The 17,431-nt window shown below is 39.8% G+C and overlaps 1 protein-coding gene across 1 annotated transcript in view; it reads right to left on the bottom strand.

The window, feature by feature from the left end:
* Positions 1-17,114, bottom strand: part of LOC120472027 (neuronal migration protein doublecortin) — a 93,091-nt gene extending 75,977 nt beyond the window's left edge. Inside the window, exon 1 of the mRNA XM_039662016.2 lies at positions 16,981-17,114. The gene's annotated coding sequence lies outside the window, so the exon portion shown is untranslated. The remainder of the gene's footprint in view (positions 1-16,980) is intronic.
* Positions 17,115-17,431: the final 317 nt, after the last annotated feature.

Below are 17,431 nucleotides of genomic sequence, written 5' to 3'. Positions count from 1 at the left end.
GTCAATTAGAAAGTTGTCCGGCTCGAGGAGTACAATATACATACCAATTTTTGTAACTGTAGTTAAAACTAACCACCCCACTTTTGTCAAAAGGTGGCGCTACTGAGCCCTCACCACGCCCGTTTCTGCAACTTTGCACATGTCTACTGGCTAATAAATGTGATGTGTCTGTCGAGTTTCATGCAATTTGAAGCATGCTAAGGGTCTCAAAAGCATCCTAAAAGCATCCTAAAAGAAGGGTAAAGTTTGATGCGTCGCCACGGCAACAGTTTCAAAGATATCAAGAATCCATTCACAGGTCTACATCTGCCGTATGTTTACATTATACATATGAAGTTTGAAGCAAATCGGGTAAAAATAAAAGGGTGATATCTAAGCATTTTGAAAGTGACACACTTCCTGCTGCCAGTTGGTGGCGCTATAACTTTGACTCACAATAGTCACATCCATGTGATCGTCCTCTTACAGCGAACACACTGCTGAAGTTTCATCAAGATCAGTTAATGTATGCTGAAGTTATAACACACTTCCTGTTTCACGTTTCTCGCCATGATTTCGTTTCCTCGCCACGGCCAAACCGTTCGAGATATCAAAAATCCCCTCGCAAACTTTCATCCTCAATGTCTTGACTTCACGCTGACCGAGTTTCGTCGAATGTGGATCAAAGCTCTAGGAGGAGTATTTGACATTCCATTGCGAGCGTTTTACAAACAAACCTCAATAGCCAAATTCCTGTTGGGCTGGGGTAAAAAGTAAGAGCGCGAGGTATAGATGAAACGATGAGATCAACATGTGTACCGAGTTTCATATTATTACATACAAGCGTGTTTGAGTTATGGACCAAGTGTTCGGACCCCGTTCCAGGGGGCGCTGACGAGCTGCCCTGCCACGCCCGGGTACCATCTTCAGCCCGGCTCTGATGGCCGCGGGTTCTGACCCGTGTGCAAAGTTTCAAGAGTTTTCGAGCACGTTAAGGGCCCCAAAAGTGCCCAAAAGGTAGCAAAATAATAATAATACTAAAGAATAAATATAGCTGCGAGCAGCGATGGCGGGCCCAAGCCGGTGGCACCGCAACCCCGGTTCCTTTAGTTACCTAAAGGCACCCGGGTAGCGGTGCCGAAGGCTTTGGCCCTTTTATGATTAAATGTTAAAACGGCTTGCCATACTCTGTCATTTCGACTAGTCACAATTATGTTACAGATGTCTTAAATGATAATACAAACTATCCAAAATGTAATTACGAATAGACAGAAAGACGTTGTTGATATCTACAATGTTAATTCCGGACAGGCAAACTTAGCTTTTAAATGTTAAAAGGGCTTGCCATACAGGGACGTAGGCTCAGAGAGAGGCTCACCATATTCAAACCAAAATATCTGACTTCCTCTTGGTCCGAGCTAATGACTATGTATTAGAAAGTTGTCCGGCTTGAGGAGTACAATGTATATACCGATTTTTGTAACTGTAGATAAAACTAACAACCCCACTTTTGTCAAAAGGTGGCGCTATTTAGTCCTTGCACATTGCCCGTTTCTGAAACTTTGCACGTCTACTGGCTAATAAATGTGATGTATCTGTTGAGTTTCAAGCAATTTCAATTTCAATTTGACTGTTGAAAAGAAGTGCGCCGATTAGATACTCAGGATCGGTATCGGCTCTGACACTGCCATCTTTGACGAGGCTGATTCAAATTCTATATTGTGCATATACTATTCTGTTAGGCACAAAGGCACAAAAACTTTCTAAAGTACCATAAAGATTTTGTGTACTGTATTATTAGTGTTCTGAAGCTATTATGTGATATAGAAATTAATATTTAAGTCATTAAATTCAAGAACACAAACTTTTCCCTCTCTGCGCCTGTCAGTCATTCTCCATTCAGCATTCAAACAGCACGTCACATTCGGTTACAGTCAATGATGAAACGATCTTCAATGATTCAATGTTAATCCTATTATACTGGATCTTTAAGATAAAGGTCTAAAGGTCTATATTTTCGAATGAAGAAACTTTTTCTTGCTGGACTTTATTGCTGTAACTTAATCGTGTTACTTTCTACCGGGTGTCGGACGCTGTCGGTTAGATCACAACACTAGAGTCAGAGCACTATAATTGTTCTTCACGCACACAGTAACTGAAATTTAAAACCTTTAAAAGAAAAGGCTCAATAAACTATTGCATAGATAGATAATGTATAATACACTGTTCATAAATATGTATTTCCTTTGTGCTTTGAACTTTTCAATACGGACTCAATGCGCTGTAACTTCATGTGGCTTCAAGCACATCATTCTCCGCTCGGGATGCACATAAGTGCTTTGTGCTGCACCGTATTGGAGCCGTAATATCATAATGCAGTGACGTAATGACAGATTATTAATTGCCTTTCAATTATATGTTGCTTTATAGCAGCCATGGCTATATTTTTTTTTAATGATTTTTGTTATCTTGTTTTTCATGAATGTATTTTTCAAAAATAAGAGCAATGTGTATTATCTATTATTAATATGGTTTATAATAGCATTTTTGTCATAGATTATGACAAAGTAATCATATGATCCACCAGCTAGGAACCAGCAGAACAGAGTGAACATTCTTTCTGTTTAGTTCAATCCTACTTAATAGGAATTTATTTAAAATGCTCGCTCTACTCCACACCATTAATGTCTTGTGCGGACATCCGTATTTTGACTTTCGGTTTTAAGTAAGCGATTTAAAAGCTCCCAAGTCCCAGCGGAGTCACACGTTGATTAACCGGTGGGAATATACACAATAGGCCTACCTGATATTGAACACAAGAGGGCAGTATAGCACTACGTATGACTCAGATTATTATTTTTTTATGAATTTTACAACAATTCTGGCTGTTTTTGAACGTAAACACAATTCTTAAATGAAAAAAAAGGAAAAATTGGGGAAGTTATAATATTTGTATAATTTAATTTAGAAACAAATGATGTATAATTACATTTTTAGAAGATATGAGGCTTTTAGTGTTTACTTTTTTGACATTACTTTAATCTTTTGCCATAGTTGCACATGTCTATTGGCTAATAAATGTGATGTATCTGTTGAGTTTCAAGCAATTTCAAGCAAGCTAAGAGTCCCAAAAGCATCAAAAAATAATGTTAAAGTTTGTTTCGTTGCCACGGCATTTTGAAAGTGACACACTTCCTGCTGCCAGTTGGTGGCGCTATAACTTTGACTCACAATAGTCACATCCATGTGATCGGTCTCTTACAGCGAAAACACTGCTGAAGTTTCATCAAGATCAGTTAATGTATTCTGAAGTTATAACACACATCCTGTTCCATGTTTCTCGCCATAATTTCGTTTCCTCGCCACGGCCAAACCGTTCGAGATATCAAAAATCCCGTGGCACTTTTTCATCCTTAATGTCTTGACTTCACGCTGATCGAGTTTCGTCGAATTTGGTTCAGTGCTCTAGGAGCAATAATTTAAATTACATTGCATGTGTTTTAAACACAACCCTAAATAGCCAACTTCCTGTTGGGCTGGGGTAAAAAGTAAGAGTGTGAAGTATATATGAAACGATGAGATCTATATGTGTACCAAGTTTCATATTATTACATGCAAGTGTGTTTGATTTATGGACCAAATTTTCAGACCAAGTTTATTGACCAAGTTAATCTGATTAATAAACTAATTATATAAAACTATTGTCAATTCACTACAATTAAACTAGTTATATGCCTTTACTTATAAAAAATAAAAATAAAAACTTATTTAAAAAATACCAGGCTTGAGAAATGTATTTTCTTTATGCAGGTCATACACACAGCAGTGAAATGGTTAAGCCCCCTCCCCCTGCACACACACACACACACACACACAGACAGCCAGCCAGCCAGCCAGCCAAAGGCTCAGAGTGGCCATATTCAAACAAAAATATCTGACTTTCTGTGGGTCCTAGCTAATAAGTGTCAATTAGAAAGTTGTCCGGCTCGAGGAGTACAATATACATACCAATTTTTGTAACTGTAGTTAAAACTAACCACCCCACTTTTGTCAAAAGGTGGCGCTACTGAGCCCTCACCACGCCCGTTTCTGCAACTTTGCACATGTCTACTGGCTAATAAATGTGATGTGTCTGTCGAGTTTCATGCAATTTGAAGCATGCTAAGGGTCTCAAAAGCATCCTAAAAGCATCCTAAAAGAAGGGTAAAGTTTGATGCGTCGCCACGGCAACAGTTTCAAAGATATCAAGAATCCATTCACAGGTCTACATCTGCCGTATGTTTACATTATACATATGAAGTTTGAAGCAAATCGGGTAAAAATAAAAGGGTGATATCTAAGCATTTTGAAAGTGACACACTTCCTGCTGCCAGTTGGTGGCGCTATAACTTTGACTCACAATAGTCACATCCATGTGATCGTCCTCTTACAGCGAACACACTGCTGAAGTTTCATCAAGATCAGTTAATGTATGCTGAAGTTATAACACACTTCCTGTTTCACGTTTCTCGCCATGATTTCGTTTCCTCGCCACGGACAAACCGTTCGAGATATAAAAAATCCCCTCGCAAACTTTCATCCTCAATGTCTTGACTTCACGCTGACCGAGTTTCGTCGAATGTGGATCAAAGCTCTAGGAGGAGTATTTGACATTCCATTGCGAGCGTTTTACAAACAAACCTCAATAGCCAAATTCCTGTTGGGCTGGGGTAAAAAGTAAGAGCGCGAGGTATAGATGAAACGATGAGATCAACATGTGTACCGAGTTTCATATTATTACATACAAGCGTGTTTGAGTTATGGACCAAGTGTTCGGACCCCGTTCCAGGGGGCGCTGACGAGCTGCCCTGCCACGCCCGGGTACCATCTTCAGCCCGGCTCTGATGGCCGCGGGTTCTGACCCGTGTGCAAAGTTTCAAGAGTTTTCGAGCACGTTAAGGGCCCCAAAAGTGCCCAAAAGGTAGCAAAATAATAATAATACTAAAGAATAATAATCCCAAGGAAAACAATAGGGCCTTCGCCCTTTCAGGGCTTGGGCCCTAATAATCCCAAGGAAAACAATAGGGCCTTCGCCCTTTCAGGGCTTGGGCCCTAAATAATAAATAATCCCAAGGAAAACAATAGGGCCTTCGCCCCTTCAGGGCTTGGGCCCTAATAATCCCAAGGAAAACAATAGGGCCTTCGCCCCTTCAGGGCTTGGGCCCTAAAAAAAGCCTTTCAGGAGTGAGCTGGGGAAAGAGATCATTGTAGAAGTTGTCAGGTTTGTAAAATAAGCCAGTGGCAATGCAACCTTTACATACATGTAAATTTGATGTTCTAAAATTATTTTAGAATAGGCTGAGTAAAAACTCTCTGTAAATGCATGGAGAACTGAAAACAAATAAACATACATGAAAAAAAAATCATAATAATAATAAAAAAAGAATTAAACAATGAGACAAACTAATTTTGTGAGAGTGGGAAAACCAGGTCAAACCATTGGATGGTCAAGCTAGTTTTGGAGCATTCTTGTTTCAAACCAGCTATCATTTGTTCAGACCAGCTTTACCTTTCTTGACCAAGATGACAGGTCAACTTTAGCTCCACCAACATGTGGCTCATCTGATAAACCATCTAGACCAGCATGGACTGCTGTTGGCCTTAAATGTCTGGATCAGAGAAAGCATGTGAAACCATCTACAGTTTTAATAGTTCTAATTGTTTGTGTGATAATAGACTAAATGAAGTCTAATGAAGGCTAAAACATATTTCGTCTTCTCTGAGTCTGTTTCAAGTCTTGCTGTCTTATCTACCTAGCATCTATCTTCTAAGGGAGCATCCTAACCTAAACAGAACCTCATTAATGACTTATCTGGATCTCTCTATACACAAAATAGTACTATACGTAAACAGCACATTAAGCACAACACAATGCTTTAAGGATTAAAATACATAGCACATTCAGATTCAAATAAATTATCCATTTAATTTGTATTGCACTATTTAATTTAGTTTACATTCATACTCCATCTTGGTTGGATTTCCTCATTGAGCATATTTATTGGCAACCTTTGAGTTGCCACCCCCCAAAAAAATTTTGATATCTTGGAAGGTAGCATAAGGTTGCTGCCTAGCTTTTGTAACAGATATTATGTCTAGATAGGCAGCTCACAAGTTTTTGGAAGAGAGTTTATGTCTCTCTCTCTCTGATTAAAGTCCAGAGTGAGAGGAAAGCAGATCCTGGCCACTGAGCTCCATGTGGACCAGGGCCAGAACTTTGAAAACACAGCTGCTCTCTTTAAACAAAACTCTCTCTACCCTCCACAAAAGAAATGAGGAATAAAAGAAAGTGAAAGACGGAGAGTGTTAGAAAAGGACAGTTGTCTCTACTGCAGTTCCAACTGTATCTTTTCACATCACCCTTTCTTTGAGGATAAAGTGATTAAGCAAGCGCAAGAATGTAAAAGTCACTCACATAAACACACTAACGGCACGCATGCTTGATAATGCACTCAAAGTCCTAGACACACACATTTGTGTATGTGTGCTGCTGATATTCCCTACATTATGTGGACCAAATGTTTTCACAAGTATGGTAATATCAGGAAATTGTGACATTATGGGAACATTTTTTTTTATTTTGGTCCCTATGTGGAAACAAGCTTATAAATTATACAGAATTATATTTTTGGAAAATCTAAAATAGCAGAAAGTTTTCTATGATGGGTACCCAGACAGCAAACTGACATTGAATCAACGTGGAAACGACGTCTCTCATGACATCGAAACAACGTTGATTTTGCTCATCGAATTAACGTTGAACCAACGTCAGGCGCAGCATTCTTCAAAGCTAAATGAAAATCGAAAATTGGTTTGCTTTCATAACGTTGAAACAACGTTGATTTCAAGTTGATTTTCCGTTAGTTTTGAAAGAATGATGCGTCTGACGTTGGTTCAACGTTAATTCGATGAGCAAAACAATGTCAGATCAACGTTGTTTCAATGTCATGTTTCCAAGTTGATTCAATGTCAGTTTGCTATCTGGGTAGGTTTAGGGGTAGGGATATATAATGGGTTATATAGTGTGTGGATAGAATATACCAGCCCGTTCTCATCCTTTAGCGTCATATAGGTGACGCTATATGACAAAACGGTGAAATACTATGCACATGGCACCCTTTATCGTTAATATAACTCGCGAACCCAAGGCGTCCTAAATCCTTTAGCGTGAATATGAGGCCCCGTTTACACAAGAACGCTCACGGGTGAAAACGTAAAAATATTTTATCGGATGTGCCTTTCGTTTACACGGCGATGGTGTTTTGGGGGCTTAAAAACGCAAAAAAATGAAACCACCCTCCAGAGTGGAAATCTTCAAAACGCTCCACCGCCGTGTTCCCATGTAAACGGTAAAAACGCAAAAGTCTGCTTGACAGTGAAGGTTGTACGCAGGCGCGCGGGCTTGGTGTTGTTGTAGTATGCACTCTTTGCCGCCTGGAGTGCATGCTACATTGAATTTCACAGACTTTTGCGTCACCATCTGCACGCGGATTTCACACCCAAAACGCTCGTCTAAACGCAGAATAAAAAGTGAAAAAACAATGCCACTTTTGCGTTTTCTCTTCAGATCGTTTCCGTGTAAACATAGCCTCAGACTACCTTACCCTACCCAACACCTAAACCTATCCACAGCGTTATTGACGTTATATTAAAGATAATGGGTGCTATGTGCGTAGTATTTCGCCGTTTTATCACCTACGTATATGACGCTAAAGGATGAGAATGCATTGAATATACAGTTTGTATAATACAGTATAATACATCTATGGAGAGTCCCCACAAAGATAGTAAACCAGACACGATGTGTGTGTGTGTACTTTGCACATTAACATATGCCCCATCTGATTTCAATAAACAGTGGTCATCTGTCCATCTCTTTGTCACTGAGGTCTCCTGCCCCCAACAAGACTTTTACAACTTATACTTGCCCCTCCCAGCCACCTTCTGCCATCCCAGCAATTGGTCAATATTCTCATTCTGTGACCGCACTCTCCCATCTGAGCACACACTCCCTCAAAATAATCCTCCATACCCCCATAAACCAACAATGGATCAATATAGCTACACCACTCTACCTCATATTACAGAGAGAGAGAGACTCCTATTCAAAGCCAAATCAATAACTACTCATCAATGTCCTGATATGTTTTTAACTCTTTTTGTCTGCAGAACCGCCTGCTGTCAATACTCCTGCTCCCTATTCCCTGTCTGGCAAATATCACACCGTGTCCTGGTTTTGGTCGATTAAAGGTTTTGTTTAAATTCCGCCTGGAGAGGGATGGTCACTTAAATAACAATACAACCCCTCTAATAATGGATTACTGCCATTCTGGGAGTTAACTCATCGCTATCCGTGTTTGATTCCATCCCTTTCATTTTAATACTTCCTAAAACAAGTTTTTCACCCACCTTCAAACAGCTAAGTATAAAACTTAATGCATATTTTGCGTAGTTTGTGCCATGGACATGAATACATCAAATGATGTGATTTATTGAGAAATTTTTGTTAATTACTTCACACACAAAAATCAATACCCTGGTACAAAATGACCAGCTAACATCATTTCACCTATTATATTATCAGCACACTGGAAAGTGTGAATGAGTACTAGGTGAAATCACACTATCATTCTCTTTGGATTATAAGAGCAGGTTTATTGCAATAAAAGGAGGGAATAAGTGCTTCCAATCATTGTGTTCTTGTGTTGCCTCAAAAGACAGATGTGCAACCATCATTGCCTTGCATCAAAATGGTTTCACGCGGAAAGAAATAGCTGCAAAAGGATTTTGTCCCTGAAAGAACCATTTACCATACCTTTAAGACCTTTAAGGAGAGAGGATGAACTGCAGTGAAGAAGGCTTCAGGACTTCACAGAGTGTCCAGCAAGTGGCAGGACCATCTTCTCCTGAGGAGTCTGCCACATAATCATGTCACCACCAGTGCAGAGCTGCTCAATATTGGTAGCAGGCAGGTGTGAATGCATCTGCATGCACAGTGAGGCCAAGACTTTTGCACAAAGGCCTACTGTCAAAGAGCCACTTCTCTCCAAGAAAAACAATAAGGGTAGACTGAAATTCTGCCGGAAGTTCAATGATTGGACAGCAGGAGTCTGGTGCAAAGCTAATTTCTCTAATAAAGCCCTCTTCCGACTGTTTAGGACATCTGGAAATTTGATTGTCCAGAGAAGAAAAGGCGAATGCTACCAAGAGTCCTGTGTCATGCCAAGAGTGAAAAATCCTAAGGCCATCAATCCATCACAGTTCTACTCAGAAACACTGCCATGAATAAAGAAGCGTCACCTGAGTCTCACGGAGGTAACACCTCCAGGAGTTATGACAGTGCAGGATGAGAGAGGACCAGTCCTGTTTTTGGCCATAATTGTTTTTATTATGTTTATATGCTGCAGTTGTCCGTGAGGGGCAGCTAATTTACTTTCGTTTTGTGTTTGTTTATTTTATTGTTAAGTAGTAAGTTGAACGCTCACCGGTTCCACCTCTTTCTTCCCTAAACTTTAAACCTTGTTACATTGGTGCCGCAACCTTGGAGGATAGAGGGACCGCTATCATAGAGCCCTCGCTGCTGTGGGGAAGTCAAGTCACCTTTATTTATGTAGCGCTTTTTACAATACAGATTGTGCAGTGATAACATGAAAATAATACAACAAAGTTTGTTTCTAGAAGAAAATTGTTTCAACGTCCACCTTAAGTAAGGCAGATCAATAATTTAGTTGAATATTAAATGTCCCCAACTAAGCAAGCCAAAAGCCAAGGCAACAGTGGCAAGGAACCAAATCTGGTGACAGAATGGAGAAAAAATCCTTGGGAGAACCCAGACTCAGTCGGGGGCCAGTTCTCCTCTGGCCAACGAAGGAACAGTGTATGATTCGGGCAGCATTACAAGTCAGATTGGATCGGATTCGGAACATTTAGAGTCACTGTGCCATCGAGTTGGATAGTGCAGCATTTGCCACTAAGGACACTTGAGGCGGTGGAAATGGAGTGTCTGCTGGTGGTTTGGAGGACTCTCCCCTCTGTCTCTCCTCATCCTTCCGGACTGTCCTTACCCCCAGGTTCTGCGGCCACCATGACTGGCTCCCCGGAGGTGGGTAGTAGAGCGTAGTCTTGAGGGTACACACTGGTTTGCATGGAGTGATGGGGGTATGTGGCAAACAGGGCGGGGCCAAGAGCCGGTGGAACGGAGCAAGGACGGTGGCGTGATTGCAAATGAGCAACTCTCACAGCCTCAAGTCTCACGAAGGAGCTCCAGGATGATTAAAGGAGGAGTGACTTGCAGGAGGAGGACCAGGCCTGGGACTTAATGGGTTTTTTCGTCCGTGAGGGGCTGCCTCTTTTACTTGTTTTATAAATAAAATGTTCGATAGTTCACGCCTCCTTTCCTGAGTCTTAACTTTGCTGCAGTCCTGCAAGCAACTTGTCCCAACAACCCAGGAGAAATTTGGTGATGATCTGTTCATTTTCCAGCATGATGGAGCACCATGTCACAAAGAAAGAGTAATAATGAAGTGGCTCGTAGATCATTACATTGATAATTTGGATTCATGGCCAGACGACACCCCTGATCTTAATCCCATTGAGATCCTGTGGTCAATCCTCAAAAGGCGAGTAGACAAGCAGAAGCTTACAAATTGTGATAAACTCTGATCACTAATAAGGTTTTCTCACTAAAAAGGATTGCCGTAAATCAGGATTTGGCCCAGGAGCTGATTTCCAGCATTTTACCAGAGATTATTGCAGAGATTATGAAGAAGAAGGGTCAACATGGTATATACTGACTCTTTGCATATATTGAGTGTTTTTTGTCAGTAAAAGCCTTTAGAACTTCCAGAATTCCATAGAACTGTATTTTAAAGGTTCTTTCACCCTTTCCATGAACCTACTCTGCCCTGATTGGTCAGATGGTCCAGTCTGTTGTGATTGGTCCACCGCTTACAGCATGTGTCAGTAACTAAGCTTCTCCAACACTTGTTTATACAGTGATACAAACAGCAGCGATGCCGATGGTTCTACCATAGTAATTTGAGCCTGAGTCTCCATCCTTTGGAAGTGCATGCAAAGTGTAAAATCTTTCACAGCGCAGAAAATAATGTCTTCTTGACTTGTCCACAACATGAACCAAACTCTTCCAGACCTCATCTACAACTCCAGTCACTCCTTTAATCCTCCTGGAGATCCTCCATGAGACTTGAGGCCGTGAGACTTGATCATTTGCAATCATGCCACCGGAAATGCCAAACACTACAACTGTCCTTGATTTGATCTAGTTGCTTGGCATGAGTAAGAAAGTAACAGTACAACAGAGTTAAAGAGAGAGCTCTGGCAGTATTAGACTATTTAAGTGATTAACCTACTTTATATTTTACAACAGAAAACAACCTGGGTAACAAATCAGTAACCAGTTGTAAAGTCCACATGTAAAGTTGCATGCTCATATTACAAAGTACAAGATGTCTGTGAAAGAAATTATCATCTGAAAATCCTGAATATGTCAGTATGAATAGTAGAAGATTGTGGAAGATTGTCTCGTTTGCTAAAATGAGTTTTTTACAATGTATGGATTATAAGATAATAAACAGATCCGATTTTAAAAACGGTTTCTTTTCTCAAAACGATAATTATCACCCCTTAATCATTTATGTGGTGAAAAGTTGTGTAATAAAGCATAGCCTCAATTCTGGCAGGTTGCGTTAGTCAAGCTCGCATCAGCTGACTCTCAGTTGGTCCATGTCTACCTAAAGGAATACGAAACCTATCATTGTATCCATATATAATCTCCTTCAGTATTATCAACAGCTATCGTGTTTCTCAGGAGCTTACCCTCCTCCATCCCCAGCTCCTCCTCTCGTCCAGTCAGTATGGCATTCTTATTCCCATTGAATTAAAATCTTGAATTAATGATATCTGCAATACATTCATGTTGGTTCTGTTCTGTTTACCCTAAGGGGGGGTTATCGCTGTTCTTCCTGCTCTTATCCATGCTAAGCTGCATGGATGCGCAAGGAGTTATTATTGCCCAGAACCAAGCCAAACCGCCAACCTAACCCTAACTGTATGCTAATTGTCAATCGTATTTGACTATAGTGGTCTTGACAGAAACTAGTACAATTGTACATTAAATGTCTGTCTTGTTTGAACGTGTTCATTTGTCTTGGCTCAAAACTGCTCAAAACTGTTTTTACTCGTGGTCGCGGAAGATTTGAGTTCAGTGAGCTAGTAAAGTACCTCAACTCAAATCAATATTTTGTGTTAAATTAAAATGACTTATGTGGCAAGTAGTCATGTAATAAGTGGCATAATGTACATCCAGATAGTTGTTATCGCAAAATAAATCCCTTCAGGGTGATACAAGACCCCTCCGCTTTAACCAGCTGGATGTGCATTATCACTTAACCAGCATTAAATTACTTAACCAATGACAAGATTTTAGAAAGGCTGCATAACTACAACAGTACCCTAAAATAATGCCTAGCTAATCACCATTAATCAGTTGTGTCCACTGACTAGGTGACATTAGCCAAAAAGCCATTTTCAGTTTTACAGTTCAATGAAAAATTACAAAAAAATGTTCCCCTTTGGAATAACATACACTGAATCATTCACAGGAATTTGTTTCAAGAAAGTCAATAGGGTCCATTTTGATTTAATGTTGACTTCAGTGAGGGAAACAATACAAAAATCAAAAAACAATTCTCAGCGACTGAGATTAGGCTTAAAAATCGATACTCATCCATAAGTGTTGACACGCAGCAAACACAGAGCATGGTTTATTAATCTAAGGCTTGATATGAAATGACAAATCCATATCAGCATTTAAGAACAGTTGTCTAAAATAATCTAAATATTAGAAGGCCGCTCTTTCAAATCTCAGGAAAATTCTCATGTCATGTTTAATTTAACTATAATTGATTTCCCAGGTATTTCTCCTAAAAATCATTTAATAAAAAAGACGTGCATACCAAATCTCAGATAATTAGATTCCGGACATCTTGACAAATCTGAGCATTGTTGGTGTCGCTGAGTTGGCTTTTGAAGCTTTAGAGGAGATAAGCGAAATCACTAGGGTGGGTGGGGGTTTGAGGTGGTCTCGAATGATAAAAACTATAAAGCAAGAGGCAAAAGCAGACATCTCCATTTAATCTTTGTATGTAGTCTCATTGGCATTTTGGAAAAATGTGTGTTATTATATTCATAGCACAGATTCACAATACTTTCAGACAAATCCTTTAGGACTTGTCAAGTGGCTAAGGTGCTTCCAATTCTATTGACTTAGTCAGAGGAATCCTATAAATGCTTGTCAGTGCTACCTAGCTTGACGACACCTCAATTAGCTCCTTAATCAGCAGCCACAGCCTGACCTCCACTATCTTTAGCCTGTAATGATGGGATTTCTGAGAGCTAGGTTGCTACATGTCAGCTTATTTGACTTCCTCACACCCAATCCAAAATCAAAACACGGCATTACGGAGAGAGCGAAAGAAAGAGTTCATTCTGTAATGAAGTTCATTTCCAAACATTTAAAGTGATTATGCAGACTACATTTTTACATTTTCTGGGGTTTTAACCACCATAGACCTTGATGGGGATGCGTCCACTTTGATATCTAGATTAGTAGACAATATGGCTTTTTTCAGTGACTAAGTCTGAATGGTTGTTATGCTGTTGCTAGGTTCTGGGTGACTGCTAGCATGCTCTGAGTGGTCGACATTTGTTATGTGGTTCCTAAGATGTTCTGAACAAGCTAAAACGCATGATTAACCCCAAAATTGGTTAATTACACGTCATTCCAAACTCATAAGACATTTGTTTATCTTCGGAACACAAATAAAGATATTTTTGATGAAATCTGAGAGCTTTCTGTCCGAACATTGAAACCTACGCAACTGTAACAAAGATTCGTAAAACGAATCTATATGAATTCAGCGGTTTAGTCAAACATTTTCTGAAGAGACCCGATCACTTTATAATGAACAGATTGAATTTAGGCCTTTATTCACATATAAACATTCATCAAATCACACAGAAGCTCAAGCATGATCACTTGACATGCAAGAACTAATGAGGTTCATTCTCGTGTTACGCAACACATTCCTCAAGAACCAATGAGGTTTGTTCTTGCACGTCAAGCCAGTACCATTGAACCTCGGTTTATGTACACTGATGAACGTATATTTGTGTTTAAAAGCTTAAATTAAATCTGTTCATCATTTAAAGCGATCGAGTCTCTTCAGAAAATTTGGACTAAATCGCGATTTACGAATTTTTGGAATTGATAAAGTGGTACTTGTCAATGGACGGACAGAAATTTCTTCATCTGTGTTTTCCGAAGATGAACGAAAGTCTTACAGGTTTGGAATGATATGAGGGTGAGTAATGACATCATTTTCATTTTTGGGTGAACTATCGCTCCCTGCACACAATTTGAGGTATACGCATGAGCAAGATTTCTCCAATAGGATTTAAAAATATCATTAATATTAGCAATTTCTACTGTTGTTATTATGCATTTGTGGTAATTAGTTAGCACAAATGGTATGGGGGGTTTGTCTCGCCAATAGGGCGGTCTGTGGCATTTAGACCTGGGCTTGTGTCCAGTGTGACTGCCAGAAGGGATTGCAGCAGCTTTTCCAATTAAAGCCTGGCTACTACCCCTCTCGCCTCACCTTGGATTACACACAAAATAATGCTGAGAAATCTGTAAACAAAAGACATACAGCACACAGTAAACGTATAAAGCGAGAGAATTTGAAAACGACATGCACACTAGATGTGATGCGACATTCAAGGTTTGATTACAAAAAGCCTGTGTAAAATGTTGAGGCGACGCCCATGACTGAGGTGGCCCACAGATATTCCCCTCCCTGTAGTGCATTAGTGCTGATTTATGAGTCTGTCTAATCCTATGGACAGAGTCCCTCTATACCAGTATTTTAAAAAAAGAGGGACTACATCCTTATTGTGGTCACACAAACACACTACACACCTCGAGTGCTTTTATACGGCCATCACTGGTGCAGAGGGGGATTGGGCCTGGGCCACAGCTGACACAAGGGCTCCTACACATCCCCCCATGATGGGCAGAGATGACTCAAATGCACAGTCATACACCAGAACCCAGCAACTGAGATGCACTGAATCAGCAAGATTCCTAGTGTCACCGGTTCAGTATTACAGACAGCTCCTCCACTGCTTAAAAACTAATTCTGAAATCATTTACTCACTCTCATCTCATTACCAATCAACCAAAATCTTCTATCCTAGGAAAACAATATGAGATGTTTAGCAGAATGTCCAAACAAAAGCATTTCGATCTGTTCTTCACACAAAGCTATCGTCTGGTTTCAGGAGAATTCGAATATAATGTATTTGTATATATAAAGTATATATATAAAGTCATTTGGACAACTATGGTGATTTATTGAAAGCCCCAGTCCCTATTAAAGAAAGCATTTTTTGTCAACAGAACCATACCCAGATAGCAAACTGACATTGAATCAACGTGGAAATATGACATCGAAACAACGTTGATCTGACATTGTTTTGCTCATCGAATTAACGTTGAACCAACGTCAGATGCGTCATTCTTTCAAAACTAATGGAAAATCAACTTAAAATCAACGCGTTGTTTCAACGTTATGAAAGCAAACCAATTTTCGATTTCATTTAGCTTTGAAGAATGCCGCGTCTGACGTTGGTTCAACGTTAATTCGATGAGCAAATCAACGTTGTTTCAATGTCATGAGAGACGTCGTTTCCACGTTGATTCAATGTCAGTTTGCTGTCTGGGTATACCATGTAAAACCATCACTGTACCATGGTACTTCTTTTGTAAGGGAGAGACCTCCAGTAAACGTAGTCATAAGCCAAATGTCTGTTTGCCGTTTATGACAGGTTCAAACTTTTCCCATTGAGTTTTTTTTGTTGGTTAATAAATTGTGATGTCACACTGTGCTGCAGTGTATACAGACCAGTAACACATCACACAACGAGAAGGATAAAATTGGTCATAGTGAAAGCAAATGGTCTCCAGGGGCAAGTCCGTATACCCCACTCCCCCCATACACCCGCCCAGAGTGCTCTGCGAGCCTGTTTCATTGTGTCTCTTTGGCACATGCTGCACTACAGCAAATTCAGGATGTGTGTTATACTTCACACTCACACACACTGCAACCTCCTGAGTATTAGAGAAGAGTATCCTGCAGTTTGAGTCTCCCAGAGACAAGAAGTTCCACTCACATTTGCAACCAAATCGCATATGAATAAATTTAAAATGGACAAGAACTAACCCGAAATGACCCTGATAGGAATTTTCTGGTAAGATTATAAAATATTTTTTCAATTTTTTCAATAGCCTATAGCTCCTGTGGGATTCCCAATAGGACAAAATATCTCTTGTCAATTAAAAAAAAATAAAAAATTATGAGTTTGTGATTTCTCTTAACTGTCCAGTAACAAGACGTTATTCCATTACAGTTGTAATAAAAATACATAACATATACCAGGACATAAGATCTTAATTGATTTTTTGAGGATTCTTATTTGATCCCTTTAGTATGGATTACAGATTAGAAATCCTGTAGGCGGCACATTCCTTCAGCATTTTTTGATTAGGGCAAAATGTTCCTGGTATAGAGATAAAGAGATATAGTTTCTTTTTTTTACTATTAGCCTATATTTTACTTTATTATCACTTATGTTGATGTGTTAAATGTAGAAACATATGGTTATATATATATATATATATATATATATATATATATATATATAGGCATGCTGCCTGCCTCGAACCTTGAACCACCTGACTGGTCACCCTCTAACATTCCCAAAAATCTGTCTTTATGCATCTGACATTAAAGTAACTCACAAGACATTAGCATAACTACACGAAATACGTTTCGATCAACACGTTTTCCTTTTAAAGTAAAAGTGTACCGGCGTTTGACTTACCAGTGGTACAGTGCTCTGCTGCTGCTGTGTGAGTGTGTGTGGGTGGGCGTGGATGCTGCAGGATCGCGCTGCTCTCCGTGTCTTTGTCTGCCGCTTCAGCTGCTCTGCCTGCGATGCCTCTCTACCGGCACACCGCGCGGTCCTAGCGCCGCCCCGCACACGCCCACTAAGCACAGTCAACACCCACTGCAGGCTGCGTCCAGAAACATCTGCATTCATGTGTTAATACACCCTTAACGAGTCAATAACTCAACTTGAAGCTGAATGTGCTGCAGTTAAAGATGTTATTGACTACTGACTACACAATTATTGACAATAGGCTACTTAATACTGCTTAGGGATACTATTTTCAATCAATAGTTTGTGGAAAAAAGTATGAAAAACTTTCACAAGAATACTACATTGTGTTTAATCAAAAAAAAAAAAAAAAATCCAGTTATCATCCTAGTTG

Source organism: Pimephales promelas, chromosome 4 (assembly GCF_988280905.1).
Source record: "Pimephales promelas chromosome 4, fPimPro1.hap1.1, whole genome shotgun sequence".
Taxonomy (NCBI): Eukaryota; Metazoa; Chordata; class Actinopteri; order Cypriniformes; family Leuciscidae; genus Pimephales; species Pimephales promelas.
This window is presented reverse-complemented; position numbering and strand designations above follow the sequence as displayed.